Source organism: Muntiacus reevesi, chromosome 7 (genome assembly GCF_963930625.1).
Source record: "Muntiacus reevesi chromosome 7, mMunRee1.1, whole genome shotgun sequence".
In the NCBI taxonomy this organism is placed as follows: Eukaryota; Metazoa; Chordata; class Mammalia; order Artiodactyla; family Cervidae; genus Muntiacus; species Muntiacus reevesi.
The window spans coordinates 42,172,876-42,181,598 of NC_089255.1; the positions used below are offsets into that span (position 1 = coordinate 42,172,876).

The 8,723-nt window shown below is 41.7% G+C and overlaps 1 non-coding gene across 1 annotated transcript; it reads right to left on the minus strand.

The window, feature by feature from the left end:
* Nucleotides 1–5,867: 5,867 nt before the first annotated feature.
* On the minus strand, nt 5,868–5,974 carry LOC136172726 (U6 spliceosomal RNA). Its single transcript, XR_010664076.1, has one exon. It is a non-coding gene; the product is annotated as a U6 spliceosomal RNA (small nuclear RNA).
* Nucleotides 5,975–8,723: the final 2,749 nt, after the last annotated feature.

Here is an 8,723-nt window from a genome sequence, read left to right on the forward strand (position 1 = left end):
CAGGGAAGGGGAGGGTGGGATGAATTGGGAGATTAGATTTGACATAAATACACTACCAAGGATAAAACAGATACCTAATGGGGGCCTGCGGTGTAGCTCCCCACAGGGAGCTCTGCTCAGTGCTCTATGATGACCTAGATGTATGGGTTTTCGGGTGGGGTGGTAAGAATGAGATCCAAAAGGGAGGGGATATATATTTATGCATATGGTTGGTTCACTTTGTTATACAGCTGAAACACAACATTGTAAAGGGATTATACTGCAATTAAAAAAAAAAAGAACATATGCTCAAATGTCTGTGGAATAAATGAAAAATGATGCCGAGTCTCCCTAACTATAATATTAGTTTTGAGATCACAGGCCTTATCTTATGTTTATACTCTCCCCCACAGTACTTAGCAGGGTGTAATATGTACAGCTGGCATTTGACGAATGTTGAGTGGGGTCTCACAAGAGAAGGAATACCTGTCAGTTCCTCAGATGGGTCAAAGGTAGAGTAGGGCATGATGGCTACACAGAGCCAGGATGTTGGCTCTGGGTGGGGAAGGTGAGAACAAGCAGTGGACCCTGTGATGGCTCTCACAGTAGAGCTTCCAGCCCTGGATTCTTCCTTTCTATCATCATGCAGCTCAGAATTTTATACACGTGAATCAGAGGATGCCCGAAGGGGTTACAGAGAATGCATGAGATGGAAAGATTGTAATCGTTTAGCACTGGACTGATTGCAATACAGATAGATTCAAGTTTTGCAATTATTCAATTACTCATTCATTTACTTATAAACATTTGCTTTGTGCCAGGTGTTATGCTACGTGCTGGGGACACATACAGCTTGTGTGCATGACATTTTGCTCCACACTGGACAAAGTAATGTCAAACACAAGGATTCTTAATTCCTATGGTGCAAGACTATAAGGGGGGTTAAACACTACAGACTTTCTGCTTAAACATTGTTCAGTGGGTCACCTCCCAGTACCACTTGCACTCGTGACTGGATTAATGAACCCGTGTTTGCTAAGTCATTTGTGATTGCTGGGCTGGGCGGGCTCCTTTGTGAGTTCCTACCCTCTGATTCTCAGCAGGTTGGAGAGGGAAGAGTACCCCCACCCCGAGCCTCTCATGTTCCTTTGTCTCACACACAATAAGGAAGGGAGGGAATCCCCTGATGACATCAATTTTTAATTCCTTTCAGTAGACTGTGAAGTAGAAGAGAGTTTCGGCACGGCCTCCTCTCTGCGTATACTTGTTTATATACTAGCATTTATTAGGAATTAAATTTCAGTGTTAGTCTGTAAGCCTGCTGATAATCATCTTTTTTATGTTTTTTTTTTCATTTATTTTTATTAGTTGCATCTTTTTTTTGGATATGGCTAGGAACCAGACAAAGATACTATCAAATACATTCATTAATAAATAAGATCAATACTGTGCATTTGTGGGTTAAAAATTTTAACTTCAAAAGAAGAGTCCTTGTATCTATGATCTCATTTCACACTACATATGATTATTTTAAAACTCTTCTCTAGGGGTGGGTTGTTCCACACATGCATGGCCCGGGTGAGGATAATGAAGACCTGCCTCAGGCTACCCGACTTGACTCTGCACCGCAAGGTAGCGAGCACTCCTGTCCGGTCCCCTTGGGTCTCTCCCTGATTGTTAAAAAACTGAAGGCAAAGATGAAAAAATATACTAGTTTCAAGATGTGCTGAGAGCACACACGTGGGGCATGAATAGGGAAGCTAAGGAAATGAGGCTGCTTTCAGGATCGTCTTTGGAGACAAATAGAGACACATACAAACTCAGTCACAGATGACGTCAAATTAATATTAGGCATCCAGAAAGCCCAGAATTGGAAACCTTTAGTCTCTTGGGACTGAGAAGTCAGTTCCTGTTTATTTTTTCTACAGCTGTGACTTATTTCCTGTCTTCAATAATTTCTCCATGCATGGGCCTTCATTTTCAAGAAGATATTTTTACATATTCTTGCCTGATCGTTTAGCTTTTCCTGTAAGACTTCCTCTGGGGTAAAAGCCCCATGTCTCTGCTTTCCCGATGACTGGAATGTGGACCAGGAAAGTGCTCTAACTCTGAACTTGTTTGAGGGGCATTTAAAGAATAACTCAAGTAGAAGAAAAAAAAATCCTCGATGATGAATCTCTCCTCACCTCCCAGTGTGTCTTGTCCTGAAATCAGCCTCAGTGTTTCCACTTCCCAAGAATTCAGCTGTGTCACAGGGTAAAGATAGCTTCAGAATCTCCTACCTGGATATCTAATGAGACAACAGGACACTGTAGGTGGTGGTAAATTCATTCACGCTGACTGCTCACAAAGCAGTAATGCCTAGCCCGTGATTAACTATTTTAATTCTTTTCTTTTCAAGGGTTAGTGGAAGGACCGGTAACCCAGCTTACAACTTTGCCGTCACAGCCCTGCCCCTGGGGATGCTCTGACACAGGTTTAGTGTCCTACTAGATCCAGGTGCCCTTGGAGAAATAGCCTCACCTTGCCCTACTCTTCTGAGCAAGTGTAGCGCATGCTCTGTGTTTGCATGCAGTGGGTGCTCAATACACACCGAATGAATGGAGTATCATCCATCATTTGGTGTCGCTGAGTCTCATTTCCTCTCTGTAAAATGAGAATATCAGCAAATGATTGCTTACATATCTTCCAGTCTGAACGTTCTAAGGGCCCTTTAGGACAGGCGTATACAATTATCTCCCATCTCCAAAGCTGTTTCTAAGCAACAGAATAGTACTTCCCTGAACTCCTTGTTTGACCTCTTCAGCCTACAGAGATGTTTATCACTGAGCCTGCTGCACTACATTATCTGTAATACATGCTTTTTATCTGGTGACATATCTCAGATTGGTATTGAGCTGTTCATCTGTGTAGATCCTGTTCTTTTCTTACATTAGAGTGTAAGCTTCCCAAGCCAGACATTTTATAAAATGTGCTCTGTAAATGTTTGTTAAATAAATAGATACCACATTGAGAAATCATCTTAATTTTATCCAGAGGAAATTCTGGGCTTAAGGGAAGCAGAATAATCAAGGGTGAATTCCAAAGCTTGTAGTCTGGGAAACTTGTGTGTGATGATGCTGTTCTTCAAGAGAGAGAATCTCTCAAGAGGAGTAGGTTTGGAGGAGGGTATGGAGGAGGTAAGTTTAGTGACAAGCTGCATTCTATACCTCCTTCTTGGAGATTTTCGAAGAACATTATCCAAATCATTATTTGAGATGAGATCCTGGCCAAAGGAATGCATTTTACTGCGTGTAGCCTAGAGTTTCCCAAATAATTGGACATGACTTCGGACACACTGATATAAGAAGAGAAGCAGGGCTAAGAAAGAAGCCTGCAGAACAACTAACTTCTAAGGAAAGTCAGGAGGAATTTGAAAAGGAGCATTCCCAAAAAATAGCAGGGGCTTTCCACCCCTGGCTTTTAATCCCAGCCCAGTCCTTTTACAGATACTAGGAAAAGCTGAGTTCCATCTTGCCAAGGAACAGGAGAGCCCTTAGGCTATGTCTTGGAAAGTAGAGTTCTCTAGGAGAAAGTAGGCACTCAAGTACTTCCAGTCCAACTCTCATAACTCTATTCAAAGAACTCACCCCCTTTGTTAAAAGGAAGCCTGTATTAACACACTCAAATCCAAGCCCATGAGAATAGCTCCATATTCACTCTTATAACTATAGCAAATCATCTTAAATTAGATCTGATATAGGCAAAGACAGGGCTTCCCTGGTGGCTCAGTGGTAAAGACTGACTGCCAAGCAGGAGACACAGGTTCATTCCCTGGGTCGGGAAGATCCCCTGGAGAAGGAAATGGCAACCCCCCCCCCCACCCCGCCCCAGTATTCTTGCTGGAGAACCCCATGGACAGAGGAGCCTGGTGGGCTACAGTCCGTGGGGTCGCAAGAGTTGGACACAACTTAATGGCTAAACCACTACCATCACCACAGGTAAAGACAATGCAAAACCTAAACAACATAGAAAAATAAATGATCTGAGTTAGTTAGTTATCTAACTCACTTCCTGTCTTCTGGGACTATCCTCAAACTTCCCTTTAATGTTTCATTTTGATCTCAACAGCATGTGTTTTTTTTTTTTTTTTTTTTAATACCCTGCTATCTATATATGGAATTGAAAAAGGGTGAAAAGGAGGAGAATGGGAAAACACAAGGCAGTTCTTTATACAGGGCTCATGCTAGTGGGATTGTACAATGTAACCACTTTGGAAAACAATTTAATAGTTCCTTAAAAAATTAAACATAAAATTACCACATGAGCCAGCAAGGGATATGGGGGTTCTTCTTGGGGTGAATGAAAGTATTCTAAAATTAGTGGTGATAAATGTACAACTCTGTGAATATACTAAAACCACTGAATTGTATACTTTAAAAGGGTGAACTTTATTGTATGTGAATTATATCTCAATTAAGCTGTTTATTTTAAGAAAAGAATGGGCAGAGGATCTGAACAGACATTTTTCCAAAGAAGACATGCAGATGGCTAACAGATACACAAAAAGGTACTCAACATCACTAATCATCAGAAAAAAGCAAATCAAAACTACAATGAGATATCATCTCATAGCTGTTAGAATGGCTGTTACCAAAAAGACAAGAAATACGAATTGTTAGTGAAAATGTGGGGAAAAGGGAAACCTTATGCCCAGTTGGGAATGTAAATTGGTATTGAAAATGAAACTACCACATGATCCAACAATTCCATTTATAGGTATTTATCTGAAGAAATTAAAAATATTAACTCGAAAAGATATGTGTCCAGTGTCCATTGTAGCTGTAGAGTAGTCAAGACATAGAAACAAGCTGTGATCATCAATGGATGAATGGATAAAGAAAATGTGATATATATATATATATATATATACACAGTAGAATATTATTCAGTCATTAAAAGAAGGAAATCTTGCCACGTATGTGACAACATTGATGGACACTGAGAGTATTATGCTAAGTGAAATAAGTCAGAGAGAGACAAAAGACAAAGGTCTCACTTATATGTGGAATCTAAAAATAAACAAAAGCTAAATTCATACATACAGAGAACAGACTGGTTGCTTCTGCCAGAGGTGGGAATGAGGATGGATGAATGGGTAAAGGGGTCAAAAGATACAAAACAACCTTCCAGTTATAAAATAAATAAATCTTGTGGATGTAATATACAGCTTAGTGGCTACAGTTAATTATACTGTATTGTATATTTTAAAATTGTTAAGAGAGTAGATTTTTTTTTTTTTGGAGGAGAAACTGCAGACTGAATCCTGGGGCCCTCGATGGGTTAAGTTACCTTGCTTATGAGTGAGTTACAGCACTGGTCCGTCTGGTCAAGGCTATGGTTTTTCCAGTGGTTATGTATGGATGTGAGAGTTGGACTGTGAAGAAAGCTGAGTGCCGAAAAATTGATGCTTTTGAACTGTGGTGTTGGAGAAGACTCTGGAGAGTCCCTTGGACTGCAAGGAGATCCAACCAGTCCATCCTAAAGGAGATCAGTCCTGAGTGTTCACAGGAAGGACTGATGCTGAAGCTGAAACTCCAGTACTTTGGCCACCTCATGCGAAGAGTTGACTAATTGGAAAATACCCTGATGCTGGGAGGGGTTGGGGGCAGGAGGAAAAGGGGATGACAGAGGATGAGATGGTTGGAGGGCATCACCGACTCGATGGGCATAGAGTTTGAGTAAACTCCAGGAGTTGGTGATGGACAGGGAGGCCCGGCGTGCTGCGATTCATGGGGTTACAAAGAGTTGGACACGACTGAGCAACTGAACTGAACTGAACTGAGCTGAACTGATAGATGTGAATAGATTATGACTGTGGATGTGGGGGATAGATATGGGGGGGGGAGCAAAATATGGAACACTTCATGAATTTGCGTGTCATCTTTGCACAGGGGCCATGCCAATCTTCTCTGTATTATTCCAATTTTAGTATATGTGCTGTCGAAGTGAGCATGAGAGTAGATTTTAAAAGGGTTCTCATCACAGGAAAAGAAATATTATAACTATGGTGATGGATGTTAATGAGATTTAATGTGGTGATCATTTCAAAATATACAAAAATGTGGAATCATTATATTGTACACCTGAAACTGATTTAATGTTATATGTTAATTATATCTCAATAAAAGAAGAGGATGCAAAAGATGTGGGCTTAATCTCTGGGTTGGGAAGATCCCCTGGAGGAGGGCACGGCAACCCACTCATATTCTTGCCTGGAGCATCCCCATGGACAGAGGAGACTGATGGATTACAATCCATGGGGTCACAAAGAGTCAGACACAACTGAGTGACTAAGCACAAAGCACAAAAAAGAAGAAAATTCAAAGTGATTAAATATTTTCCTTCCAAGAAAAAACATTCTCCAAGTAATGGAAAAATCAGTGATTTGTTGCTTGCCAGGTCTTCGTTCCTCAAACGCTGTCTCACCAGTGGTTTACCGCCACAGCTATATGGGACAGCTGTTTGGGACATTCTTTTCCTCTAGAATAATCTGAAGTGGTAAAATTAATCTATCTCTAAGTGGGATCTTTTTTCCTACTAGAAGCACAAATAACATTCAATATCGGTTTCATACCCATAGATTTATCTCGCCATTTCTATGACATCAGAAAGGACGTTTTCACTTATGCAGTTTATCTGTGCATTTCTTAGGTCACTTTTCTATAAGTCAGGCTTTTTAAGGTATAATTTATGTTTAGTCAAATTCAACCTTGGAAGGTTTCCAATTCAGTGAATTTTGGGGAATGTGTACAGTCATGCAATCACCATCACACTTGAGAGATAGGCTATTTCCAGCAGCCTAAAACGTTCCCTCATGTCCCTTTGTAGCCAATCCCTTTCTCCATGTCCAGACCTTGGAACACCCCTTCCCACAACTCTACTGATTTCTGTCCTAAGGGCACTCTTCAATCCCTATTTTGTGCTATCATTTTATCTGCAGATAAGTCTCTCTGCCAGATAGGATTCTGCTTTGTGTCCCTGTAACACCAAATGTGGTGCCTGGCACCTAACATGTACACAGGAAAAAAGTGCTTAACGAATAAATGAGTCACTTGCTTTTTATATTTTGCCAAATCGTTGCAGAGACTCTGCTCTCTGACTGACAGTAGGTCTTTTGAAAAGGGACTATTAATGCTGGGGAAAGTTTTCTACCAGGACTTAAGAAAATTTTTAAAATTTTTTGATTGGAGGTAAATTGCTATACAGTGTTATTTTGGTTTCTGCTGTACAAACAGGCAAATCAACCATAATTTTACTATATATATACATATATATATGTATATATCTCCTCCCTTTTGAGTCTTCCTCCCCTCCCCCACATCCCTCCTCTCTAGGTCATCACAGAGTACCAGGCTGTGTTCTCTTAGGGTTTTAATTTATACAGTGTTTAAAAAAAATGGTCCAAAAAAAAAAAAAAAAAAAGTAAAAAAAAAATGGGCCATAGTGATTTCTAACTTCAGAGATCTTGCTGAGCATCTCAAACATTTCCATAGACTTGGGGCTCACAACTTTGCTCAATCAGTACATAGGCCTCTGAGCTTTCAATGTGAGTAAACAGATGGACATAGAATCTGGGACCAACAGCATCTGCTCTCTCTCCCTCCCCTTCTGCCCCCCATCTCTGATCCTTCCACCTCCACAGGGCATGCCCCAGGGGATCCTCTGGAGCTCCCCAGAATAAGACCTCGGAGATTCCAGACCCACTGATGAATGACTCCAGGGATGGCATCTGATGCTGGCATAACCTTTCTCACCACGCAGGGTGTGACCCACCTGCAGCTGGCTCAGCAATCAGGCTTAGATTCCTTTAGTCCTTCCTGATCTGATTCAGCTTCTATCTTGATGTGCAGCCACAAGTTGACATTCCTAGAGCAATTCCAAGAAGCAGTGAAGAAAGCTCAGCTGCCTTTTGGTGCTTCCCTCCAGCCTGGCCAGTTGCACTTTCTGTGGGTGAGCAGTCCCCCCTTGTGACTTCTGCTCAACTGGCAAAGCCTCCAAAGCTCACACTAGAGAACACATTTTGCCTCTGAGGAGGCTGCCCCTTGCCTCCCAGATGTAGTCTTGGTGCTGACATCAAATTGCTTTCAAATGGAACCTCATTCCCTTTTTTAACCCCTTATCCTCACACTTTGCCAGGTGGCTTCCCTGGAACAGCTCCAGTGGAGGACAGTTTCTACTCCCAGGAGACAGTGCACTTATGCTTGCATAGCAAGCATAGCATCCTCACCAAATCTTTCAAAGCCTCAGCTTCTGATGCAAAAGGGGTGAGTGGCAGGGGGGGGGGGAGCGGTTTCTGCCACCTGCTGCTAGGTAAGCAAAACACCAAGAAGGTGGTGAATTTGGACACATGGAGGAATTGTGTAGTTCATAACCCTGCAGGCAGATAAAGTAGTAGTCAATGGAAGGGAGCCAAAGAAACTCTTAGTATAGTAATGATGACAGGTGTGTGTGTGTGTGTGTGTGTGAGAGAGAGAGAGACAGAGAGAGACAGAGAGAGAGAGAGAAGGAGTGGGGGGAGAGAGAGAGAAGGAGAGAGAGAGAGAGGGAGGAGATGGGGGTTGGGAAGGGAAGATTCCGGAAAAGGGGGAAAACAAAAGGGAGAAAGAAAAAATGGGGGTTAAAGTGGAGGAAAGCGTATATTCTTCAGGAGTGTCTTCTAAAGCTGTAACTCTCAGACTTTTATTACAGTCAGAGTAAGAAAT